The following is a 27,982-nucleotide window of genomic DNA, read 5'->3' as shown; positions in this document are numbered from 1 at the left end:
TTCCTGCATAAGTGGTAGGAAATTGCTGCAATTTCGCTCTTATTGCTGAATTCCCCAGAGAGCCCAACCTCAGATCGTAAACATATAAAAGGTCATAAACAGCCGACATTAACTTAGGAACCTAAACAATCATGAGCAAATCCTAACATTGCTATCCATTACTTAGAGATATGTTGGCACTTTGATCAGTTAACTCTGAGATTTTGCTGTGAAAATGTTGCTACTAATTATTGTGGTACCACTGCCGATACAGCATCTTGGGAAAGGGTACCTTTGACTAAGTTGGAAAATGCTCTAACCCGACTTAAATGCTCTAACTGTGTCGCACATTGATGTTTAACGCAAAGCCCCAATTGTCGTTTGGAATTACACTTCATTTAAACATGCCGTTTACTGTTTATGATCTAAGTATGCATGACCTCCATTAAGCACAACCTTCCCCATGCCATTTGTTAATTAAATGCAGGCCTCTTGACATCTTTAAGAGGTAATCAATTTTTATGGTTTGCATTAATGTACCTGTTTAATAATTGATGTTAATTTCAAAGCTGAATGAGGTGAGGCAGGCTAATTTTACACTGAGGTGTAGATTAAGAAGGAGAAAAGACAGGACTGAAATGAGCTTTGTTTAGATTGATAAGTTGTTCCCCAGCTTGTGGGTCTGCAGGTGCAAGATGAAAATGTTGGCAGGTGAAACATTGTTTTATACGCAGTGATTGGTGGCAGAGGTCCAAAATTATTGCATTAAGGGCAGGAGAAAAATTGATGATTTGTAACATTCTCTTCTGGTTTGCTGCTTTGCTAATCGTAGTTCTGCAAACATATCCTTGTGTTGCAGGTTGGTCCAGGAAAAGGCATACCTGACTGGGAATTAAAATAGATGCTCCCTTATCGGTTTTCTCACTGGTGACCTTTATGAGAAGCATGAGTATGAAAGTAACATCAAATCTTCATATTGGACACTTCAGTGAGACACTGTGTCACGTTTGTGTGCATTTTACTTCATTTTCACTTACACCGTAGATGTCCCCCTACATAGAAGCACACGGACACACACACATGGGGGACACACGTGCACACACATGTAGGGGGACACACACAGACACACATACATGTAAACACAGACAGGGACACACATACACACAGGCACTTACACATGGACACGCATGGACACAGGCACACACACACACGCACGTGCACACACACAAGGACACACACATACACCTGCACACGCATGGACACAGGCGCACACACGCACACACACACATACACAAGGACACACACACAAGGACACACACATCCCAAATTTCAATCTCCATTACAAATATTTGGCTATCAAACGTAAGTCCACAATCGCTAAAGTAACTCCACTTTATTCCAGTCAGTAATTTTTCTCTGTGAGCACGACTTTATATGTAGGCAGGCTATTCAGCTGTGCATCTCATTTAAAAGACTTGAGTGGGTCTTTATAAGTCGTGCAAGGATAACTCGATGTCTATGAATTGATCCTATTCAAATCCTTCATGCAGGAAACTCAAACCTCACTGCAATGCCCCACTGAAATCATCTGCTGCAAACTAATTCCGTCCACTTTTAGCAGGAGTCGATCAGTGGTATATTTTTGTGTAGTAGTCATTCACTAGGCCAACATTTTAACCCATATATCATTGATCAATTGACCCAGTAATATACGAGTGGCCCTGTAACTGGGGTACAGCTGTCTTTGTTGTGGCATAGCAGTTTCATCATCATTGTAATGGCCCATGTCAGTTGAAAGCAATTCCATATTACAGTGCTAGCCCGAGGGACAGGAACTTAATTCCTTTAGTTTACGATTATCGCTGCAGAGAAAAAAAATGATAGGAATATTATAGGTTTAACATGGTCCTGCTATAAATCAGGATATTGGTAATGCTGTGATATCAATTTTTAATAAACCTTTTGCCTGAGCCATTTTTCAGTTTAACTTCCATTGTTCTCAAAGCACGTACTCAACTTAACGGAGCCCTGCTTCAATGCAAAAGCTCAAATTTGAAAACCCTTTATGAAGGGGCAATCTTATCTTGTAAACTACATATACGTTTTTTTATGAATGAATAGAAAAGAATCGTGTCTGAGCCTTTATTGTGATTGTGGTGTGGACTTGTGTAAGGACCAATTGTGCTGTGAATCGTAAAGTAATACGAGGCAAAAATATTTATTGGGCGCTCTACGGAGCAGTAGAAGTTGCTTAGGTTTCAAGAGGATGGGTCGAAGAGGAGACAAGCAAACTATTATGGTAGTTATTTTGTTGTATTTATACCGTGTTGTATTTTAGAAGTGTTCAGGCATGCCAACTGTACTGAACTTGGGGATTCTGTCTGACACTGCAGACTTCCAGGAGAGGCGGAGCTGCCAATATTCCCCTGCTAATAAATTTGTTCTTTTTTCCCACTGCCAGGTATATTTGGCAGCATGAAATATCTTCAATCATTGCTGAGTCTTTAATGCATAGATGTGCAATGTTTGCATTTGTAACAGTGTTAATCTGTCTAGCTCATTACACAAGGCTGGGCGAAGGCTGTCAGAGGAGCTTTTATTGTGGTGTACTCACTAGTATTGCCTAGGAAATACCTTGGGTTTCAGGCTGACTTGCTTCTGCTCTGTTTTTATGGGTTCTGGGAGAATTATTGTGATTATGTGGGGCGGCACGATAGCGCAGCGGTAGAGTTGCTGCCTTACAGCACTCGAGACCCTGGTTCTGTAGTGCTGTCTGTACGTTGTTTGTTACCTGTGTCGGTTTTCTACGGGTGCTCAGGTTTCCTCCCACACTCCAGAGACGTACAGGTTTGTAGGCTAATTAGCTTGGTGACGTTGTAAATTGTCCATAGTGTGTATGTAGGGTAGTATTAGTGTGCAGGAATCGCTGGTCGGTGCGGACTCGGTGGGCCAAAGGGCCTGTTTCAGTACTGTAGCTTTAAACTAAATTAAACTATTCTGCAAATTGCAGATTCTTTCACAGGTGAAAGAGGAAGGGCCTGCCAGGGCAGCCTGGTGGGTAGTGTGTGAGGTGATGCATTCCTCCTGCTGATTATGCAGGGCATCTGTGTGTCCCTCATACATGGGCACAGAATGCTGAAGATTGGGGAGAAATTGGATCCGTCTAAATTTTTTCCCACTGGTTTAAGTTATCCACACTGTTGAGAAACTGGACATACAAATATTTCAATCATCTGCTGGAATCTCCCCCACAGTTTCTTTGCCAGAAAGAGACAGGCAGAATGGCAGAGCCATGATATCTTCTATTCAGCAAACTTGTGGAAACAGAGAAATCCAGGACAAAACTAGATAAAGAGGGCAAGAAAAAGGATTAGTGTCAATCTAGTACCGCAGATTGTGCGGCACAGTGGCGCAGTGGTAGAGTTGCTTCATCACAGCACCAGAGAACTGGGTTCGATACTGACTACGGATGCTGTCTGTATGGAGTTTGTACGTTCTCCCTGTGACCGCGGGGTTTTGTCCGGATGCTCCCGTTTCCCCCCGCATCCCCAAAACCTGCAGGTTTTAGGTTAATTGGGTTCTGTAAATAGTTCCGAGGTAGAACTAGTGCACAGGTGAACACTGGTTGGTGCGGACTCGATGGGCTGAAGGGCCTGTTTCCAGGCTGTATCTCTAAATATCTATACAAATAATTGAATTATCAGTTGGAATCTTGCCCACAGTCTATCTGTCGAAAAAGATGTAGGCTGAATGACAGAGCCCTGCGTTATGTTCCTTTCCCCAACTCAGCAAACTTGTGGAAACAACCATGTCCAGGAATAAATTAGAGAAAGAGGGCAAGAAGCTTTTTTTTTGCAATCCAGTACAGCAGGTCATTGCTTAACATTGCCTTTGCATTCCTAAAAGCTGTGACATAACTTTCGGCAAAGCAACAATAAATGGATTATTTTCCCGCGCTAAGGCCTTGGTCAGGCGATGACAAGTTGGCTGAACCGGGGGAGTGCAGAGATCTGAGACTCAGAGGGCGTTATACTGTAATGCACTGATCATCTTAGATTTCCTCTGCTGAATATCTGTGACAATATGAGCTTGCCTGTGCTGCCTTCACAGTTTACTGTGTTGCATAGTCAATGTACAAGGCATGATATTACATAAAAATAGCTTTTCTTGCCTTTATAATCTGTTTGTATTGAAGGACTTCTTCCAGTCGAATGGCAAGGCAGATTCGACTGCCTGCTGCTGCATGCCGACACTCCATGTTCATCCACGATAAAAGAGCACGTCAAATGAATTCAACACTAGCCTTTCATTTTAACGTTGAGTGGAGGTTTCCACATTGTGTAGGAAGGAACTGCAGATGCTGATTTAACCCGAAGATACACACAAAATGCTGGAGTAACACAGCCGGTCAGCCAGCATCCTGGAGGAAAGGAATAGGCGACGTTTCAGGTCGGAACCTTTCTTCAAACCTTTCTTCAGAAGGTTTCCATCCTGTTGCATTGAGCTGCGCTGGTGCACACTGGCAGTCTAATTTTAATGACTAATTCTATGGGTGGTGGCGATGACAGGCAAGGCTTGAGTTATTGGGTCGGAGGTGGGGTGGCCCACTTTCAAGGACATCTCTAATGCAGATTAAAAATAATAAATGAGAGAAAAGGTGTTTGCCAGCCAGGGTTGCGGGAGATGCAGCTGTCTCACAACTCCAGCAGACTGCGTTTGATTCTAACCTTGATGATGTCTGTATGGACTTTGTATGTTCTCCACATGACCATGTAGGTTTAACCTCCACATCCAGCGAGTTGCTGGCCGCAGACAGCTCTTAGCCTGTTTGAGCAGTCTGGCGGTTAGGCCAATTGGCGACCGTTACACTTAGTTTGGGGGGGGGGGGGGGGGGGGGGGGGGGGGGAGGTGTGGAGATGGGAGATAGCTTGGCGGCCAGGTTGTGAGATTCATAGATGTGAAAGGCACAAGCAAGCAGGGAACCTTCAGGTGAAATGGAAAGGAAAAATTAGGAAACGTGAAAAGTGTGATAACTTGCTGATATTATTTAGCATTTGTACTATTGAAGAAGAAATGTGTTGGAAGGCAGGAAAGTGAGATGAGCTGTATTGCCCACTTCTCCCAACCATCGACCCAGCCCCATTCCTCTACAATCATCTCCCATCCCCAGGTCTCCCCTCTCCCTTTCCCCCAGAGCCGTCCCTCCAGTTTTGCATTTCATTCCGACTCTTCTCTCTTTAACTAACACCCTTTTGTCTCCTTTTCACCTCTAATCTTGTCTCGTACGCTACCCATCTGCAAATCAAAAACTTTCTTCTCCGATATCCATCTATCATTTGTCACTTTGTTCCACACAGACTCTCTTTTTCACCTTTCTCACGACTATCGTTATCAGTCTGAAGAAGGGTCCCGACCAGAAATGTCACCGGACTTTCTCCCGTGCTGTAACTGATTTGTCAAGTCAAGTCAAGAGAGTTTATTGTCATGTGTCCCAGATAGGGACAATGAAATTCTTGCTTGCTGCAGCACAACAGGATATTGTAAGCATAAATACAGAACAGTTCAGTTCAATATACACATATATGCAATGTCTGTTACAGTTCAGAGTCTGTTTGTTGGCGAGTTTAATAGCCTGATGGCTGTGGGGCAGAAGCTGTTCCTGAACCTGGATGTAACAGATTTCAGGCTCCTGTAATATCAGGAAAGGTCTTTCTTAAGTTCTTGCTTGACTATTCTTTTTTTATATTCTTTCGTCAATGTTATGACAGCACACGTATGGTTCTGTGATGCTTAACATCTGTAATTAAATTTAAACGGCAAGAAAGCACATTTCATTTTGAATGCAGCATCAACTATTCAAGCTTGTTCTTCCTTGATGGAGCTGCCTACTGTCAGAAATAACAATGCCAAGTGAAAACAGTGATGACAGTGTCAACAGAGGGAGCAGGATGCTCCACAGGGTGAAGCTTTCAACAAACACATGCAACCTTTGTATTCTAATGGGGATAAACGTCAGCAATGATCAGCTGTGGCACCAATATTAAGTCTCTCATTGAGTCTTAGAGTCATACAGTATGGAAACAGGCTCATCGGCCCAAGTCGCCCATGCCGATCAATAGACAATAGGTGCAGGAGTAGGCCATTCGGCCCTTCGAGCCAGCACCGCCATTCAATGTGATCCGCTAGTTTTAAGAGCCCTATCTAGCTCTCTCTTGAAAGCATCCAGAGAGCCTGCCTCCACTGCCCACTGAGGCAGAGAATTCCACAGACTCACCACTCTCTGTGAAATAAAATGTTTCCTCGTCTCCGTTCTAAATGGCTTACTCCTTATTTTTAAACTGTGGCCCCTGGTTCTGGACTCCCCCAACATCGGAAACATGTTTCCTGCCTCTAGCGTGTCCAAACCCGGAACAATCTTATATGTTTCAATGAGATCCCCTCTTATCCTTCTAAACTCCAGAGTGTAAACTCCAAGCCCAGCTGCTCCATTCTCTCAGCATATGACAGTCCCGCCATCCCGGGAATGAACCTTGTAAACTTACGCTGCACTCCCTCAATAGCAAGAATGTCCTTCCTCAAATTAGGGGACCAAAACTGCACACAATACTCCAGTTGCGGTCTCACTAGGGCTCTGTACAACTGCAGAAGGAATCAAGTACCCTTGTAGCCAGTCCCGTATGCCTGCCTTTGACCATTATCTCTCTATTCCTTTCCTATTCATGTATCTGTCCAAATGTCTTCTAAATATTGTTAGTATACCCTCCTCACTAACTTCGTATGGTAGTTTGTTTCATATGCGTACCACTCTCTGTGTGAAAAAATTCCCCAGCAAGTTCCTACCAAATCTTTCCCCTCTCACCTTAAACCTATGCCCTCGTGTTCTTGATTTTCCAACTCAAGGGAAAAATACAATGTATTCACTGTCTCTGTGCTCCTCATTATTTAATACATAGAAACATAGAAAATAGGTGCAGGAGTAGGCCATTCGGCCCTTCGAGCCTGCACCGCCATTCAATATGATCATGGCTGATCATCCAACTCAGTATCCCGTACCTGCCTTCTCTCCATACCCCCTGATCCCTTTAGCCACAAGGGCCACATCTAACTCACTCTTAAATATAGCCAATGAACTGGCCTCAACTACCTTCTGTGGCAGAGAATTCCAGAGATTCACCACTCTCTGTGTGAAAAATGTTTTCCTCATCTCGGTCCTAAAAGACTTCTCCCTTATCCTTAAGGGGGACATTTCCATATACTTCTGACTCCCACGCTCAAAGGAATAAAGTCAGAGCCTGTCCAACCTTGTGTTATAACTCAAGTCCTGAATCATTTCTGCACTTTTTCCAGCTTTATGGCATTTTTCCTTTAGCAGGATGACCAAAACTCAACGCAATATTTTGCAAAGTGCATGCCATGAGCCACGTTCAGCCTCTTTAAGGAGGCTAGCAATGGATTTTTTAATATTGCTGCTGTGCTTGGACCCATGAATTTGGGAGCCGCTAAGCTTGTGCCAGTCTTACTGGTTACCACTTTTAATGTAATGAAATTGGGCGATATGGTAATCCTGTTGAGTGCCGAAAAGCTCAAATTGGACTCTGGTGTTGTATGTGGTCATTTGCTTCATCTCTCCCTCTCAATCCCATTCTCCTGCCTTTTTCCCCATAACCCCTGACACCCGTACTAATCAAGGATCTGTCCATATCTGCCTTAAAGATAAGGTACACATAAATGCTGGAGAAACTCAGCGGGTGCAGCAGCAGCTATGGAGCGAAGGAAATAGGCAACGTTTCGGGCCGAAACCCTTCTTCAGACTGATGGGGGGTGGCGGGGAGAAGAAAGGAAAAAGGAGGAGGAGGAGCCCGAGGGCTGAGGGATGGGAGGAGACAGCAAGGGCTCGTAGAGTTGGAGGGCAGGGGGATCACAGAGAGGGGGCAGTTAGAGAGGAGGTTGTGAAACTGTCTCCGGAGAGAGGAAGAGAACTTCCTCAAAGTAGGCATACCTTGAGGAGATTTCGCAGTGGAGTAGACAAAGTGCTTAAGAAGGAACTGCAGATGCTGGAAAATCGAAGGTACACAAAAATGCTGGAGAAACTCAGCGGGTGCAGCAGCTTCTATTCAGTTCTGCCTTAAAGATATCCATTGACTTGACTTCCACACCCATCTGAGGCTCCTTTCTAATGGTACATCCTTTTATTCTGAGGTTATGACTTCTGGTCCCAGACTCTCCCACTCCCGTGGGTTGTATGTTATTTGCTAATAATCTGTCCAAGGCTGAATATTGTCTTTGTCTTTCTACACATGGCTGTGAATTTGTGGACTTAAGGCGTGGCAAATGGTACTGAAGACTATATCTTTATCATATATTCTGAAATGATGATGTAGGGAAGACCCTTGATGAAGCAGCTGAGGTGATTGGACCTGGATCAGTGTCCTGGGAAATTCTTGTAACAATATCCTGGGACTGAGGTAATCAATCCTTGTAATATTGCGACCACAGGATGGCAAAGCGGTAAAGCCGCTGCCTTATAGTGCCAGGGACCCAGGTTCTGACTAGGGGTGCAGTCTGTACGGAGTTTGAACGTTCTCCCCGTGACCTGCGTTGGTTTTCTCCGGATGCTCCAGTTTCCTCCCACACTCCAAAGTACAGGTTTGTAGGTCAGTTGGCTTCGGTGAAGATTGTAAATTGTCCCCGATGTGTGTAGGATAGTGCTAATGATAGGGTGATCGCTGGTCACCATGGACTCGGAGGGCCGAATGGCCTGTTCCCAGGCTGTATCTCTAAACTAAACTAAACTAAAGTACTTGGGTAAGGTGTGCCGTCTCCATTTCCAAAGACTGCCTGGACAGCTTTGGAACACTTTGTTAGTTCTTTGACTCCCACACTCCAAGGAATAAAGTCCGATGATGTTGCGATGATGTCCGAATTGTGTTTTGATTTGTCCCATTCTTTTAAAACTCTTGAGAACCTAAAACAATTGGTAACATTATTAATAATCTGTAAAAATTGGAGTTCTTGTTGTCCCGTTGATTGCAGCGGATTTGACATTCTGGTTTTGGATTAGTAGGTTCAATATGCCTGGGGATTAAGATGGAATAATTCATAGCAGTGGTAGAATTAAATTCAAAGGATGCAGAAAATGGTTTGTGCACAATGGGAATTGCAATCATATCTTTTACACTGAATTGTTTAGTGCAGTCATCATGAGAGACAAAGCGCGCCTGGGCAGGAGGAAAAGCTGGAGAAGAGAGAGAGATTGAGATAGTGATCTGAATGCAGAGGATAAATAACTGCACAAAATCAAAACAGCTCATGAAGCAACTTGTGTCAATTCAGAGAATACGGCGCCAAGAAGATCACAAGATAAACCAAGTGGGAGAAGGAAAATATATAACTTTGTTTAATGTAACCGGAGCTGACATCAGAAGGTTTAACTTGGGTGCAAAGTCCTGCGTTTTCCAAATATATTGAAGTATAAAGCTTTGGGCAGGAAAAAAGACACAGAGATCAGCTTGCAATATAAGGCTTGCATCCTAAAATTGAGATGATATCATGGTTTATTTTCATATTTTAGAAATGTATTGATTTGTAACTGGTCATCATCTTCTTCTTGGGCAGTCTCTTGGGCTTGAGAATCACTTATTTCCTCTCAAGTTCTGGGAGTCTGGAATGGCAGATGAGGAACTTGGGAGTCCCTGCCTACCCATTAGAACTGACTCTATAGTGTGGTTGCTGAAATTGGTGATGTTGGCCTTCTTGAGAACGCCAGCGTTGGATTCTTTAGTTTGGTTCTAGTTTCGTTTAGAGATGCAGCGCGGAAGCTGGTCCCTCGGCCCACTGTCTGCGCCGATCAGCGATCACCGTACACTAACGCTATCCTACACACACTAGGGATAATATACATTTATACCAAGCCAATTAACCTACAAACCTGTACGTCTTTGGAGTGTGGGAGGAAACTGAAGATCTCAGAGAAAACGCGCGCAGGTCACGGGGAGAACGTACAAACTCCGTACAGATAACGCCCGTAGTCAGGATCGAACCCGGGTCTCTGGCGCTGTAAGGCAGTAGCGCTACTAATTATACTTGGATTTTTTAATCCTCTACCCTGGGAAAGAGACTGCGTGTCCACTTCATCCATGCCCACCACCATCTTGTGCACCTCAATAAGGTCTCTCCTCATCCTCCGATGCTCCAAAGACAAAAAGTTCCGGCATATCCAACCTATCCCTATAACTGAAACCCGCAAACCCAGGTAACATCCTGGTGAATCTCCTTTGCGCCCAATCCGATTAGTTTGTTCGGTCATGGCTGACCATGGGTGTCTCCAGGGTACTATTCTCTATATGGAGGACGCCTGTGCGTGACATTGTTTAATGTGGGGAGACTGGTGAACAGGCCCATCCCACGGTTCTTGACAGATCTGGGTCAGGATCCAGTGGCATGGAGTCCAAGACGACCGGAGACCCTTTTCTGCTGCAGCCTTCATCCGCCTTCCCAGCCGTTGTAATGCTCCACTAAGGGCAGCCATCGTCCTCGGCCTGTTCCACCGTTGAGGTCTTGGTTGGATTGCTCTTTGTCAGAGACCTCCCCCTTGAGCATACCGCTGTGGATGGCCCTACCAGGAGCATAGCTCCAGACGACATCGCTCTCAGGATCTCAGGACAACACAAGCTTCTCCACCACGACAAGGTGACAATCCACGGAGAAGTTTGTATTCTCTGAATTATTACCTGAGTCACAATCAAATTGAGGATGAATGGAAACAAGGAGATGAATGTGTGGTCCAAGGAGAAGTAGATTTTGTCTGGTAACAGAATGGGGAAAAGAGAGAACTAACACCTTTTGTGTGTTGAAGTCTAGCTTTTTCGTAAATACATTTGGTGACTCGGCGTCCACAGCCTTTTGATGTCCACTAAATCTGAAACATAATGGGACTAGAGTGTACAAGGTCATGAAACGTCACCTATTCCTTTACTCCGGAAATGCTGCCTGATGCACTGAGTTACTCCAGCTTTTTGTGTCTATCTTTGCTAAAAACGCATCTGTCCATTCCCCTCCACAGATGCTACCTGACCTGTTGAGTTCCTACAGCACTGTGTTCAGTTCAAGATTCAAGCAAATGCAGCCCCTTGTGTCTTAAGAAATATCTTCATTCAGAATGCCTCTGTGGAATGGTCTACCTCGGAGGATTGTGGAGGCCAAACCATTGAATATGTTAAGACGGTGATAGATTTGTACTAAAGCAGAGACACGTTTCTGTGGGTAGCCTAATTTGAGAAAGATGCCGATAATAAATGCACTTTAAATAACGGCTATAACTTACCAATTTATCTGTAAAGTGGGTGTCTAGGCCCAATCATTTCTATTGACTTTCTCATGTTGGTCTCCAAAATTAGTAAGAGGAAATATTTCTTATCTTGAATTTGTGGTAATTAGTAATTTTCAGTGAAATGTTATTTCATGTCTCACTGATATACAATTCATGTTTTCTGCAACGATCAGCTTTTTACTTTCTCTTGCCTCACCCTACTGGGTCTAGATAATTTTGAATCTGCCTCCATCTCTTGTGCTTCTAGCCGTATTTCCTGCTCCTTATGATGACCTGTGCTGGCCTCGTTAATTATGTCTCTATTCTCCGGTCTTATTCAAAACAATTATCCTGCAGAAAACTAAATAATGATGTTCATTATGCTGTTCAGAATTGCTTCACCAGACAACGGCTCTTTGGTAGCATTGTCAGCAGCTATACAACGCTGTGCCTGAAGCACATCAGATTGGATGTTATCTATTCCGATGGTGCTGGTCCATCCATTAGTCTTTGGAAAGCCGGAGATCCTCTTTATTGTATCAGACAATGAAGAAACAAAAGAGTGGCAATTGTGCTCTACAGCTGATCGACTCATTTAATAAAAATGGCTATTCAGTGCATTCAGAGAGAATTCAGACCCCTTCAGTTTTTCCACATTTTTGTTACGTTACAGCCTTATTCTAAAATGGATTCAATTCTTTTTTTTTTTTAATCGTCAATCTACACAGAATACCCCATAATAAAAAAGCGAAAACAGGTGTTCAGAAATGTTTGCAAAGTAATTAAAAAGAAATAACTGAAATATCACATTTACATAGGTATTCAGACCCTTTACTCAGTACTTTGTTGAGGCACCTTTGAAAGCGATTACAGTCTCAAGTCTTCATAGGTATGATGCTACAAGCTTGGCACACCTGTATTTGGGTAATTTCTCCCATTCTTCTCTGCAGATCCTCTCAAGCTCTGTCAGGTTGGATGGGGAGCGTCAATGCACATCTATTTTCAGGTCCCTCCAGATATGTTCGATCGGGTTCAAGTCTTGGTTTCATCAGACCAGAGAATCTTGTTTCACATGGTCTGAGAGTCCTTTAGGTGCCTTTTGGCAAACTCCAAGCGGGCTGTCATGTGCCTTTTACTGAGGAGTGGCTTCCGTCTGGCCACTCTACTATAAATAAATACTATAATACTATATCCATCTAGACAGGATTGTGAAGACCGCCAGCAGGATTATTGGTGCTCCACTCCCTTTCCTGCTGGACACATACAGGAAGAGATGTATCAGCAGAGCCATCTCCATCATCAAAGACCCCTACCACCCATCGCATCACATATTCTCCATCCTGCCATTTGGGAAGAGGTACAGGAGCATTAGCTGCAAAACCAGCAGGATGCTCCACAGCTCCTTCCCGCAGGCTATAAGACTGATAAACGGACTTTGCCCCCTGCCAAAGTATCGCGCACCAACCACCAACCTGGACACACTGCAGCAGAGCCACTGTCGTGCCGCTGCCGATCGGAACGCCTGTTGATGTTTAGTAGAGAGTAGAGTGTTTAATTTGTTCATGATATATGTATTTTTATTTCTATTTATTTTTTACTGCACACTGAATGGACACTGGTTGAGCAACGTATTTTTGTTTCCTCTGGGTGTGTGAGTACTCAGGAAAATGACAATAAAGATTGATTGATTGATATAATTTAATTGCCACACAACCAAGGTCGGTGGTATTTGGGTTGATATACTACTACTACTAAAGGCCTGATTGGTGGAGTGCTGCAGGTATTGTTTTTCTTCTGGAAGGTTCTCCCAACTCCACAAAGGAACTCTGGAGCTCTGTCAGAGTGACCATCGGGTTCTTGGTCACCTCTCTGACCAAGGCCCTTCTCCCCCGATTGCTCAGTTTGGCTGGGCGGCCAGCTCTATGAAGTGTCCTGGTGGTTCCAACGTTATTCCATTTAAGAATGACGGAGGCTCCTGTGCTCTTCGGGACCTGCAATGCTGCAGAAATTGTTTTATACCCTTCCCCAGATCTGTGTCTCGACACAATCCTGTCTCGGAGGTCTATAGACAATTCCTTCATCTTCATGGCTTGGATTTTGCTCTGACATGCACTGTCAACTGTGGGACCTTATATAGACAGGTGTGTGCCTTTCCAAATCATGTACAATCAATTTAATTTACCACTGATGGACTCCAATCAAGTTGTAGAAACATCTCATGGATAATCAATAGAAACAGGATGCACCTAAGCTTAATTTTGAGTGTCATAGCAAAGGGTCTGAATACTTATGTAAATGTGATATTTCAGTTATTTCTTTTTAATTACTTTGCAAAAATTTCTAAACACCTGTTTTCGCTTCTTCATTCTGGGGTATTGTGTGTAGATTGATGATAAAACAATGAATTTAATCCATTTTAAAATAAGGCTGTAACGTAACAAAATGTGGAAAAACTGAAGGGTCTGAATTCTTTCTGAATGCACTGTGTCCTCCTTTCCCTTCACTGCGTACATTTATTCGTCTATTAGTTTCTGTAGACACCTTCTGCTGATGCATGTGGAGGCAAATGACACTGGTAACGCTATTGAAACAACTATTTCCTTCGCTCCTTAGATGCTGCTGCACCCACTGAGTTTCTCCAGCATTTTTATATACCTCCTATTGAAGCAACACCCCTGTTGAAGGCAACAAACTCTCTTAACTAAACAGCAAGACTATCATAATAATAGATCAAAATCATATCACATGGCACAGCATGTTCTTAAGGATGCCATTCGCTACATACACTGTATAGCTGATCGCTGATTTCTGCTTTTACGAGATTAAATTAAAACAGCATCAGTTTGGCTAAGACGAGAAGATTAATTGTTGACAGATCCAAAGCTCCCCGGATATTTGTTTTTTTCTTGTACTTTAGTGTACAGTGTACTGCTGCAACTTGAGCAGAATCTCTTCCTAACCCAGACTAAATTGTTGCTGTAAAAGAGAACTGTTGCTCCCTTTCTTTTTTTTTGTAGAACAAAAACTGGGAGGTTCTCGACCCTTTTCCTTTTCCCCAGAGAAGCTGTCAGACCCGCTGAGTTACTCCAGCTTTTTGTGTCTATCTTTGGGAGATTTCTTAATTGGACAGATGTAATCAAGAGTGAAAGTATAGTGAATCCATGAACACCGATGCATCTCAAGGCTGTTTACACACTGCCCTCCCCTGCTTGTTTTACACCCACACTGTAAAGCTCAGCACAGCTCCAATGCCAACACTATAAATTTGCTGATGACGCCATTGTGGTTGGCCTTATCATGGGTGGTGATGAGCCAAGAGAGAGAGAGAGAGAGACAGAGAGAGAGAGAGAACACCTTGTGGAGTGGTGTCGCAACATTCTCGTTTATCAAGACCAAGGAACTGATCGTGACTTCAGAAAGGGGAAGTCAAGAGACCACATGCCAGTTTTTGTTGTTAGCAGCTTCAAATTTCTGGGAGTTTAACTTTACGGAGAACCTGTCCCAGGCCGACACAGAGATATAATCACAAAGAAGGCCCCATTAGCTCCTCCACATTCTTAGAATTGTAAAGAGATTCCCAGCATGTCTCCGTATACTCTCTCAACCATCTGCAGATGTACTGTGGAAGGTTGCAACCTGACTGGTTGCATCATGGCCTGGTATGGCATTTCCAGCACACAGGAACGCAAGAGGCTGCAGAGAGTGCTGAACTCAACCTGGTTTATCTGGGTCACAGGCCTCCCCTCCCATTGACAGCACCTGCATGAGGTGCTGCCACAACAGGGTGGCATCGAATCATCAATGATCCTGCCATCCAGCCGTGCTCACTGCTACCATTGGACAGGAGGTAGTCCAGCAGCCTGAAGTCCCACCGCACCTAGTTCAGGAACAGCTATTTCCCCGACAGTTATCAGGTTCTTGAACCGACTCCCACAATCCTAATCTGACAATCACAATCACAATAATACTTTATTAACCAAGTATGTTTTGCAACATACGAGGAATTTCATTTGCCAAGTCTGTCATATATATAAAAAGCAACCTTGACCACAGAACACTATGGCCCACCCCTTGCACTACCATGGACATATTTTATTTTCTATTTGTGTTTTGCACAAATGGCTAAGGTTTTGAAGTCGTCTTCTCAAAATGGTATATGGAATTTTACATATAATTAGTTTTTGTGCGTTTGTCTGAGTCTGTGTGTCTTGAGATGCGGCCGTAAGCAAGACTTTTCATTGCACCTGTACTTCATTGAACAGTATATGACAATAAACTTGAACTGACTTAAAATTGGTGGGTCAGGCTATGGTTGTGATCTGGGCACTGTGGACAAGTGTTCACAATTCTTTTTTAAACAGCTTCCTTGTTAGTACATAGGAAGGAACTGCAGATGCTGGTTTGCACTAAAGATAAGCACAAAATGCTGGAGTAGCTCAGCGGGTCAGGCAGCATCTCTGGAGAAAAGGAACAGGTGGCGATTCACCTTCGGGCGCAGATGCTCTCAGTCTGAAGAAGGATCTCGACCCGAAACGTCTCCTATTGTTTTTTCTCCAGAGATGCTGCCTGACCTGCTGAGTTACTCCAGCGTTTTGTGTCTTCTCTTTTTAGTACGTTGATTAGGTATGGACGTGGGCGGAAATCGTGGGGGGGGGGGGGGGGAACATGCCCCGTTCCCCCCCCCTCCCCCTGTCCCCCCCCCTCCCCCTGTCCCCCCAGGATTTCTGCCTCATGGGTATGGACAGCTCTTCTCTGACACTGTACATGCATCGTACCATTCCTTTTCCACAGTCTCTGGGCTCCCAACAATGGAAAAGTTCCTGAATGACGGTGACACGGATAACTGTAACTAGCATCCGAAACGGAGAACATTTCCTTTACACTTGGGAATTTTGGGGTAATTATGGTGGTGTCTTCTCCAATGGATACTTCTTAATACTGACGCAACCACTCTTCCCATCAAAGGAGTTCAGGTAGGTGTTCTTGGTGATATAGTCTTCTACGCAGCAATAGTACAGAGCGCACACATGCAAGATCAAAGTAAGGCACAAGTCACATTAAATAAATCATGCCAAAACCAAATGATAGCAGTGAAACTCTTTTGAACAGTTGTTAGTTGGGGGGGGGGGTAGCAATTCCCCATCATACTGTTACTTTAAGAAATTTGAATTGGCTTAAAGAAAGCATGCAAAACACGATCATGTGGATACACGTTTGCTGATTTGCTGCATCTTCAATCACGGTTGTCAAACGTCAGTATAGTGTTTGTTTCATCATTGCCCCCTTTACAGTGATTGGATATGTTGACCCTTGTAAGGAGTAATATCCCCAAATTTCTTTCAATTTGACATTTTGATATTTTAATACCACGTAGAGTGCTGATCGCTTTGAGAAAATCGGGCACAAAATTGAGTTAACTGTGATGATAAAAGCCGCCTGCCCGCCCTTGTTCCTTGCCTCATACCCCACCTCGCTCACCCATAACTGTTCAAAGTAGTTTCCTGATTGCTCTCGGTGTCACCAGAAGCAGGAGGAATTGACTGCCTCAAGATTTGTGCAGAACAAACGTGGTAGCATGTGCTCTGTCTGCATTGGCTGCATTCCTTTGTGTTATGAAGCTTTTAATATTCCGAATAGGTCGACAAAAAATGTGTGATATCAAAACGCTGCTGGGCTAAAGCTACGAAGGTTATCAACGTAAAACTTGAGCAACTTATTCCGAACGCTCGCCCTTTCAAAGGTCCTGCCCACCGTGGCGAGTTTCCACCACAGATATTTAAAAGAAACAGGAAACACCAGCTCATGCAGCAAGCTGATCTTCAGAAGCAGAATGGAAAGTCTGATCACTGTAAAGATGTAGCCGTTTAGGACAAATAGCACACCTGGAACAAGTGTGGGGGTCAGAGGTGGGGCTGTGTGCGGGTTGTTAAATGATCTCTTTTGACTTTTGTTTGCTCCCTACCCCCTTCACTTCACCCCATGAACCCTCCTCCTCCTCCCCCACATCTACTAACGATCGTAATAAATGTTGTGTCCAGGCTGTGCTGGAGTAGGCTCCTTGAGAGACGAATCAAGTACTTCATCTGCACCTTGAGGTTTAATCAGCAGTGCTGTTCAGCACTTTAATAATATTCATTATAACCACCTTGTTGTTACTTGGTCAGAAATAGAGCAGAGCAAGTTGATACAAATACCAGGAACAGATGTCAGGCAGTGACCGATTTATGTCAATGAAGGAGAAAAAGTCTGAAAAGCAAACGCAGTAACCACTTCTATTAGCAGTCGTATTCAGAACATTCTCTCGGGCTCTCTCTATGTCTCTCTCTCACACTCTGTCTCTCTGACTCTCTCTCTCTCGCTCTCTCTGTCCCTGTGTCTCGCTGTCTCTGTATACATGTCTCCGTCTCATTCTGTCTCTCAGACTCTCTCTTTCTCTGTCCCTCTGCCCCACTCGGTCTCTCTTTCTCTCTGTCTCTTGTCTCCCTCTGTCTTACTGTATCTCTCTGTCTGTGTGTCTCTCTCTCATTCTCTCTCTCGGGATCTCTCTCTCTCTCTCTCTCTCTCTCTCTCTCTCTCTCTCTCTCTCTCTCTCTCTCTCTCTCTCTCTCTCTCTCTTTCTCTCTCTCCTCTCCTCTATCTTTCTTTCTCTCTCCCTCCCTCTCTGCCTCTCTCTCCCTCTCTCTCTCTCTCTCTCTCTCTCTCTCTCTCTCTCTCTCTCTCTCCCTCCCTCTCGATGCTGTAAATGTCAAATCCGCTTAAGCAGGGTGACTGTGACTCAAGCTGACATTGTGATTTACGGCTGAATGCACGCCACACTAGAACCACTGGCACACAGACAAGACTCTGCTGCTGCTGGCACCCATGCGCACTGCAGGTCTGGGTCTCATGACTTCTGCTGTCCTTAGGAAGCAGAGGTGGAGCATAATACAGGATGTGCAGATTAATGGCAGATTCTGAAGAGTTGGTGAAGCAGATTTCCTTCCTCCGCCTGTGTTGGTCTATCAGCTGTACTTTTCTTTGGCTTTTTTAAAACATAGTCATTTTAGATGTGAATGTTTCAGCTTGGACACATTTATTCAGTAAGTCTCTGAGGCCTGTGAAGGTATGTAGCTATGTGGGTAGTTGTGTGTTCTGTGGGGAGGGTGAGGCGAGGGGTTGCAAATGTGTGTGGAGCTACATTAATCAGCTTGTACAATGTAGGCCCTGCTATCTCCCAGTTCTCTTTTAACTTCTGTGTTTTCTGTGGTTGCTGTAGTTGGCTGATGAAAATTAATTTTTCTCTTGCGTGGAGGAAAGAAAATCAGACGTTATACTTATTACACTCCGTGTTGTGGGAGTGTGTCACGATGCTTAGTTTCTAGGTTGCATTTAATTTGTGAAGTTCTTGTAAATGAATGTTCAACTTTGTTGAGAAATACTTTATTGTCTGTCAAAGTCCATGAACTCTGTGAATAGTGTGCCGTACTTTTAGTCATGGATTAGGATCTGTACAATGCTGTTGAAGAAAATGTATAAGCTAAACATTGTGCTGTATTTCTGTGGCACGTGTATGTTAGTGGACGTCAAACGACAAGATGTTTTAATTCAGACTTACAATTCATCACGTTGGGAGGAGTCATTAGGATGCCACGTTTTTAATTGCAAATTGAATGACTGTGTGTTTCAATCAGCGGTTCACAAAATAAATTTACCATACATCCACTGGAAATGTAATTCAAACAGATTAGTAGGATTCTGACCCATCCTTTTTCTACAGAGATGCTGCCTGACTTCAACATTTTGTGTCTTTTATCAGTTGGGAGATAAGGCAATACTTTTCAAATCTGCACTGCTGTCCAGTAGTATTTGTGAATTTAACCTGTAATGATTTGTGTTGTTGTTAAGTTTGTAAAATAATATCTCAACCTTGAGGGATGGTAATTTGCTCTGGACTGTCGGATTATTAATTCTTTGCTCTGCTAAGTAAATTAGACCAATATTAAGCAGCTGAATTAGTTCTATGGATCTCTTACTGGTCTATCGTGAGTTTGCTGAAGATAGACACAAAACGCTGGAGTAACTCAGTGGGACAGGCAGCATCTCTGGAGCGAAGGAATGGGTGACGTTTTGGGTTGAGACCCTCTTTCAGACCCTTCAGGTTTCTAAGTTGGCCGTTGTCAGTTAAGGCAGCAATGGTGTCGTGACAAAAGATTTAAGTATCCCTAAATTAGAGAGGAGAAAATTGTCCAGTTGTTTTTCAGAAGAACTGGGTTGTTTACTTTATTGTTTTGTTGTAGAGCCTTTTGCTGTACGAACTGATTACCGCTTGTGGCATTCAAAACAAAAGCATACACTTTGAAAGGAATCCCATGGCTGTTAAATGACTTGAGATGCCAAAGTGTGTGGAAGGTGCTTTAAAAATGATGATTCTCCTTAATAAATTCCTTCTGGAGTGCATTTGAATGAATATTTGTGAGGATGGGTACAGACTAGGCCGGGATTCCGACTAGGAAAAGGGGAGATGCAGCGAGACCTGGGTGTCATGGTATACCAGTCATTGAAAGTGGGCATGCAGGTGCAGCAGGCAGTGAAGAAAGCGAATGGTATGTTAGCTTTCATAGCAAAAGGATTTGAGTATAGGAGCAGGGAGGTTCTACTGCAGTTGTACAGGGTCTTGGTGAGACCACACCTGGAGTATTGCGTACAGTTTTGGTCTCCAAATCTGAGGAAGGACATTATTGCCATAGAGGGAGTGCAGAGAAGGTTCACCAGACTGATTCCTGGGATGTCAGGACTGTCTTATGAAGAAAGACTGGATAGACTTGGTTTATACTCTCTAGAATTTAGGAGATTGAGAGGGGATCTTATAGAAACTTACAAAATTCTTAAGGGGTTGGACAGGCTAGATGCAGGAAGATTGCTCCCGATGTTGGGGAAGTCCAGGACAAGGGGTCACAGCTTAAGGATAAGGGGGAAATCCTTTAAAACCGAGATGAGAAGAACTTTTTTCACACAGAGAGTGGTGAATCTCTGGAACTCCCTGCCACAGAGGGTAGTCGAGGCCAGTTCATTGGCTATATTTAAGAGGGAGTTAGATGTGGCCCTGGTGGCTAAGGGGATCAGAGGGTATGGAGAGAAGGCAGGTACGGGATACTGAGTTGGATGATCAGCCATGATCATATTGAATGGCGGTGCAGGCTCGAAGGGCCGAATGGCCTACTCCTGCACCTAATTTCTATGTTCTATGTTTCTATGTTTCCCCTTGAAGTTAATCATTTCATCAACACTCGCGGCCGGGCTTCACACACGATGTGCAGCTATATATAGAATTGTAGGTTCATTGCAGGAGGAAGCCATTTGGTCCATCATGTCTCTGCCAACTATCTACACTAGCAACACACCAAGTCGTTCTCTATGACCTTAAAACTGTCACCATCATGTTTTCCTCTTAAAGGCCTCTTAAAGGCAGTACATTCTGGATTCCAACTATACAATTATTCGATTATTATACGATTATTGTCATTTGAACCTCGAATGAAGTTCAAACGAAATTTGGTTTCTGCAGTCATACAACAAGAAAAGAACCAAGGCACACAACCAACACAATTTACACAAACATCCATCACAGTGAATCTCCTCCTCACTGTGATGGAAGGCAGTCTTGTCTCTCCCCTGTGTTCCATTCTTCTGCGGATGTTAAAGCCCCCGGCGGGAGATGGCAAGTCCCGCGGCCGTTAAAGCTGCGCCGGGCGATGTAAGGTCCCGTTCCGGGTCTTAATGTTGGAGCCCCCGGCGGTCGACGGTAAGTCCCACGGCCGTTAAAGCCGCGCCGGGCGATGTAAGGTCCTTGAATCCTGCACCTTAGAGGACCACCTCCCACTCAGTCGACAGTCAAGACCCCCTCAGGAGGGCAAAGTATTGGAATTAGTTCTAAAAGGCAGTGTAACCCTCCTTTAGAAAAGCAGATTATTTTGGCACAGTAAGCACGGATTTGTTAAATTAAGGCCGTATTTGTATAAAGATTGAACTTTGTTGAGGGGAACACAAGAAGGGTGTATTTGGTGGTGCACATTTAGATATCAGCAAGGCTTTTAACAAGGTTTTGTAGCAGGCTGGTTAAAACCCAATGCAATTTAAGGAAAAATGGCAGATTGGTTCAAACATCGAACCAATGACAGGAAGCAAAGGGTATTGATTGATGAATAACCTGGTGACTGCAAGACTGTTATTATCAATACTCTGATAGGTTTTGTACTGGTAGATGAATAATAGGACCATGGTGTGTATGTCCATAGGCACTTGAAGTTAACAAGGGTTATCTAAGGGTGGGTTGAAACGGTAGTTAAAAACATAAATGCAGCGCTTTTCTTTATTAGCCAAGGCTTGCAGATTGAAAGCAGGAAAGTTGCACTATCTATATAATGCTATAATAGATTATGCTATTTATGCACCCCATATTCCGCTTGGGTAGTCTGCATCCTGCGGGCATGAACATTGAATTCTCCCAATTTTGTTAGCCCTTACTGTCTCCTCCCCTTCCTCAGCCCTCGGGCTGTCTCCTCCCATCCCTCAGCCCTCGGGCTCCTCCTCCTCCTTTTTCCTTCCTTCTCCCCGCCACCCCCTATCAGACTGAAGAAGGGTTTCGGCCCGAAACGTTGCCTATTTCCTTCGCTCCATAGATGCTGCTGCACCCGCTGAGTTTCTCCAGCATTTTTGTGTACCATAGATTATGCTATATTAGTTAAACATGCCTTGGGTGGCCAGCACAGTTCTGGTCACTTCATTACCAAAAGGATAGGATTGTACTGGATAGGATGAAGGGGAGATTGGTGAAGATGTTGCCAGAAGTGGGAGTATATGTTAGAAAAGACTGTATTTGGAGAGTTGTGACCTGCACATGGACCTCGGGCTGGAAGATAGCATTGGGTTGGGTAGCTCTTTATCAACCTCCATAGACCTCCATAGGGGCGGCACGGTGGTGCACCTGTAGAGTCGCTGCCTTACAACGCCAGAGACCCGGGTTTGATCCAGACTATGGATGCTTGTCTGTACGGAGTTTGTACGTTTTCCCCGTGACCCTGTGGGTTTTCTCTGGGGTCTATGGTTTCCTCCCACAATCCAACGACACGCAGGTTTGTAGGGCTAATTGGCTTGGTATAATTGTAAATTGTCCCTAGTGTGTGTAGTAGGATGGTGTTAGTGTGCGGGGATCGCTGGTCGGCGCAGACTCGGGGGGCTGAAGGGCCTGTTTCCGCGCTGTATCTCAAAACTAAACTAAAATAATGGATCAAATGGCCTCCTTCCATGTGGGGAACATTTTGCAATTTGACGACTCTGACACTTCAGCTCGCATGTTGTGGGGGTTAATTACACGTGCTCTCTTCCTGCCCTTGTAGTGGCGCAGGCTGCTTTCCTTGACCCCTGTTCTGCATGTACTGTAATGTTTTGGCATGTCTGCATGCAGCATGCTAAGTAAGAACTACAGAGGACGTCTTTGTGCATGTGTGATTATTTTTTCGCTGTTGTATAACATAACCACCACAACATGCTGCTAATGGAACTACATGTTTACGGAGTCCAGGCAGATCCCACTATAATCAGGAGGCCACTAAAAACCTGATTTTCTTGGCTGCACGACTTCAAAATCTGGCAAGTTAACCGTGGAGTTGTTGCCAGCTACATTTGACTGTCGCAGGAGTTGTAGGCTGACAAACAAAATATAAGATCCAAACCTATTTCTGATGTTCTCGTATATTTAATTAACTGTTTCAACATAATGACATCTGTTTTCCAATATGTTAACTTGTTTAATAGTTTTTTTTAAAGAGAAAATAATTTTGATTTATATCTAAGTTTTTGTCGGTGGTATTTCGGAAATAAGGTTAGGATTGGAGCCCCCTTAAAACATGGTTAAACTCTCCAATTTATAGTATATTGTATTAAATCACAGAGTTGGCGTCTTGCTAAACAGAAGGTCACTTCAGGCAATTGGTTGCAGTGGTCAGACCACCTGATTTTCTGGCTTCCTGATATTTTTTTTTGTCAATAATATAACCAATCCTAAAACCTAATGGAGAGCGTGTGATATCAGACTGTCTTCCACTTGCACTTGTCTGCGGGCGGCCCGGTGGCGCAGTGGTAGAGTTGCTGCCTTGCAGCGCCACAGACCCAGGTGCGATCCAGACTACAGGTGCTGCCTGTACGGTGTTAAGGGCCTGTCCCACTAACGCGACTTTTCAGCATCTGTCTTCGACCTTCAAGCTCGAGGGCACTTGCCTGAAAATCCTCGAGCTGGATCGACCGTCAGCACACACACACACACACAAACACATCGCAAAGTCAGGGGCCAGGGAAAGCGGGGGAGCGCTGTATGAAATTCACACCCGCGTTGAACAGGAAGGTAAAAGACGGCTGGCACAGTTTATGGTAAGTCCTTTAGAGAGCGGGGAGGGGGGTGAGGGGGGAGAGACGAGGAGAGAAGTTTAAAGAAGGAGGGGAGGAGGAGAAAGAGTGGAGACACTTTTAAGATGTCAGACAACTTTTAATAAAGTTTAGCGGGCATTTAACATTACTGGTCGGTTTTCCTTGGTTCTGAAATCTCCAATGAGCCAATTTAAATGCCTGGTCAGCAAAGGAGATTGCCTACGGCTACCCTCGACTGCCTATAACTACATGGCGACCCCACTACCACTACACTACGAGTTCAAAAGAACCATGCCGACCAATTTTTACTCGCAGAAAATTTTTCAGCATGCTGAAAGTTCTTCCTTGACCAAACTGAGGCCACGAGTATGCGGGAACTTCCCTCGAGCATGAAGTGGAGTTCCAGTGAGCTCCTAGGACACCCTAGAACCACGTGTCGACCATGCTGCGAGTTTGTGGCGAGCGCAAACTCTTCTAAACTCGCAAATTAGGTCGCCGCAGTGGGACAGGCCCCTTAGAGTATAGAGTCAGAGTATAGAAGTGAGATCGACCGATTGACCAAATGGTGCCAGCCCAACAACCTGGCTCTCAACATCAGTAAAAGCAAGGAACTGATTGTGGACTTTGGTAGGGGAAGGATGAGGACCCACAATCCTGTTTCCATCAATGGGACGATGGTGGAGAGGATCAAAAACTTCAAATTCCTGGGCGTGCATATTTCCGAAGATCCTTCCTGGTCCCAGCACACTGATGCAATTATAAAGAAGGCACGTTAGCGACTCTACTACCTGAGAAGATTACGGGGATTTGGCATGTCAAAGAGGATTCTCCTGAACTTCTGCAGGTGCACGGTAGAGAGCATACTGACTGGTTGCATCGTGGCCTGGTTCGTAAAACTTGAACATCCAGGAGCGGAAAAGACTGCAAAAACTTGTAAACACTTGTCCAGCCCATCACCAGCTATGACCTCCCCACCATCGAAGGGATCTATCGACGTTGCTGCCTTAAAAAGGCTGCCAACATCATCAAAGACCCACACTTTCATTTCACCATTGCCATCGGGAAGAAGGTACAGGAGCCTGAAAACTGTAACATCCAGGTTCAGGAACAGCTTCTTCCCTACAGCCATCAGGCTATTAAACACAACAACAAATAAGCTCTGAACTGCACCAGACTATTATTATTATTGCACTATATTTGTTATTTATTGAGTACGTGTATACTCACTGTACTTTTTTTTCTTCTCTCGTTATGTACTATGTTAACGTATTCTGTTGTGCTGCAGCAAGTACGAATTTCATTGTCCTATCTGGGACACATGACAATAAAACACTCTTGACTCTTGAGTTTGTACGTTCTGCCTGTGACTGCATTGGATTTCTCCGGGTGTTCCGGTTTCCTCCCACACTCCAAAGATGTATAGGTTTGTAGGTTAATTGGCTTGTGTAAATTGTAAATTGTCCCTAGTGTGTAGGACAGTGCTAGTGTTCAGGGTGATCGCTGGTCGGCGCGGAATCAGTGAGCCGAAGGACCTGATTCTACGCTGTATCTCTAGCGTATAATCATCACATGGACAAAGTGGAGAAACTATATTCTGTAACTGGTATTTTTTTCTTTGCTCTACCTGTTGTACTTGTTTCGGCATGATGGTATCCATGTATGGTATGATCTGATTTGATTGAATACCATGCAAACAAAAGCTTTTCAGTGTATCTCAGTACACGTTACAATTGTAAACCTAAATCTAAGAATCAGAACTCGAGTGCTCCAGCTCCAGCACTTGAATTTTGTCAAGAGAAATTTAATGAATCTGTAAAGTGTAGCAAATGTGGAAAATAGCAAAATATTGGTCAGAAAATGTTAAACATTATGATATGAAAACAGAAAATACTGTGGATACGCAGCTGGTCAGACAATCTGCAGTTAAAATTTCGGGTGAATGACATTGCATCTGCAGTTTTTATACTTTTCCTTAGTTTCTTTTTGTGCAGATGCAACCTGAGTTGTCGGGTATCTCCTGTCTTTTCCAGCATCTGGTTGGTTTTTTGCTATTAAACGTTGTGTGAAATTGGTTTGTTGAAGTAATGTGGAAACAATGGTGGAAAATAAGAGAGGAATGCATGCACTGGGAAAGGGTCATCTCCTGGAAGTGGGATCAGGTTCTAATTAAGTCGTCGTAAAGTCAAGGATTCCATCTACCTTGTGCTTACGGGAGCTTGCATTTAATAAAGGAAGAAGATTTGCCATTTCTCTCAAAATGTAACGGCGCACACTTTGTGTGTGAATGAAGTAAATGAGCAGTTGTCCCATCTGCACCATAAACCATTCCTGTACTCCACTCTGCGGAATCACTGACACTATAATCAGCATCTATTGATTGCTTCACTGGGCACCTTTGAGTTATACCTGCAGCTTGTATGTAATCTGCAATGAACAATTAACAAAGGAATGCAGATCATGAAACCGCCAACAAATAGAAAGAATACTCTAAAATCTCTTAAGGGACTATTTATATCCTCTAAATGGCTGTTCGATTTATCTCATTCTGCTTGAAGACTGTTAGTTTTTATTCTCTTTGGTGCCTTGTCCATTTTAAATTATGTACATGTATAGTTAAATGGGAGTGAACTGCCCTCTGGTTTAAAACAAAATGGAAGGAAACCATCTTAATAATACCTCAAGTAGTTGACATAAAATGAATTGCTTTGGAGTGCAGTTAGGTAGTTAAAATGGCATTTCAACACATAAAAATCCTATTATCAGCAGTGAATTGTTTTACCAATTCGTGTGATCTTTGTATAATGGTGTTGAGAGAGGCTTATTGAGCATTGGGATTATCTGCTGCTTCCACAGCTAGTATCATTGGAGTTCTAATGGTAGAGGACATCTGACTTCAATTTTTCATGAGTAGGAGTTGCATCTCCCCCAGTACTGCACTGAGCTGTCAATGTAGATTATTTACTGAAAACCTGGATGAGCGTTAAAAGCTTTTGATGATCAAATTCAACAGGAGAATTGGAAAAGTTTATAAGAACCAGCAGCATAAGCAACTTACGCAAACATAATTTACAATCATACAGTTAAAATAAATAGAATCTATCCTAATTGTGCTAATTGATAATTAAATATTGATTGACTTTTAACATTCTTTAACGGTCAGAAGCGTCATGCTATTTTCAGACTTAATTTGAACTGGCGTACAATTGGGAGTGCTTGTCTTGCTGAGGGCATTTTACAAATTTGGATTACAAATTAATAGAACGTTGCAAAAATGCGCTCAAGGTGATCAATGGTTTTTAAACAGTTTCCCATCTAATAATACCTCTCGATCTTATTAAATAGTGCATCCACTATTACATTTTTCAAATAGACTTTTAAAGATGTTTTCTGTGTTGTTGTAGTAATTCATTGTTTCAGGTCATGGTTTTTGTTTTCTGGACTTTGAGTGGAGGAAATTGCGTCTCAATTCACAGGGAAGCATCAAATTCTGTTTTATTGAGCGGTAAACTGTACGTTGAAACGTTCGTCTGCGAGGCGAAGCCTTTGCGAATGAAACATATTCATTATTAATTGAAATAATAATGATTTCTGATTAGAATATGTTGCCCGACTCATCAATCATGGAGTCCTTCAGGGTGGAAACAGGCCTCTCGGCCCAACTTGCCCAACATGTCCCATCCATATGTGTCGGAAGGAGCTGGTTTAGACCGAAGATAGACACAAAAAGCTGGAGTAACTCAACGGGGCGGGCAGCATCTCTGGAGAGAAGGAATGGGTGACGTTTTGGGTCGAGACCCTTCTTCAGACTCTGATCTCGACCTGAAACGTCACCTATTCCTTTGCTCCGGAGATGCTGCCTGTCCCACTGAGTTACTCCAACTTTTTGTGCCTATGTCCCATCTACACTAGTCCCACCTGCCTGCATTTGGCTCATATTGTCCATGTACCTATCTAGATGTTTCTTAAGCGTTGCGATAGTACTTGCTAAACGTTGCGATCGTACCTGCAATCTTTTCTAAAAGTGAGTATCTTACTAACTATGAAATATAACTATTGGATCGCAATTATGCTGCAGTGAATTTACTGAGCATGTATCTGAAGCACTGTTAGAAACATGATGAGAAGTACTGGGGACAACAAACTGCAGGCCCACCTTTCTTGGATATTCAACAAGGAAATCTCCTGCAGTGGAGAAATAGCAAAGCCAACACTGTTTCAAACCTTTAATCCAAAATGTTATTAATACAATCTCAATTGAGATAATAGTGCAGGTTGTAAATCAGTTTGTTACAT

The 27,982-nt window shown here is 43.6% G+C and overlaps 1 protein-coding gene across 5 annotated transcripts in view; it reads left to right on the top strand.

Moving 5' to 3' along the window:
• Positions 1-27,982, top strand: part of rara (retinoic acid receptor alpha) — a 541,920-nt gene that overhangs the window by 138,977 nt on the left and 374,961 nt on the right. Inside the window, exon 1 of one of the 5 annotated variants that reach the window (XM_033035047.1) lies at positions 18,185-18,366. The exons of 3 other annotated variants lie outside the window; for them this stretch is intronic. The gene's annotated coding sequence lies outside the window, so the exon portion shown is untranslated. Of the gene's footprint in view, positions 1-18,184; positions 18,390-27,982 lie in introns of those variants that run through there. One more of the 5 variants, XM_033035042.1, reaches the window with a different exon arrangement.

This window comes from Amblyraja radiata, chromosome 16 (assembly GCF_010909765.2).
Source record: "Amblyraja radiata isolate CabotCenter1 chromosome 16, sAmbRad1.1.pri, whole genome shotgun sequence".
Classification (NCBI taxonomy): Eukaryota; Metazoa; Chordata; class Chondrichthyes; order Rajiformes; family Rajidae; genus Amblyraja; species Amblyraja radiata.
The sequence above is the reverse complement of the archived record's forward strand: the minus strand, read 5'-3'. Positions and strand labels throughout refer to the sequence as shown.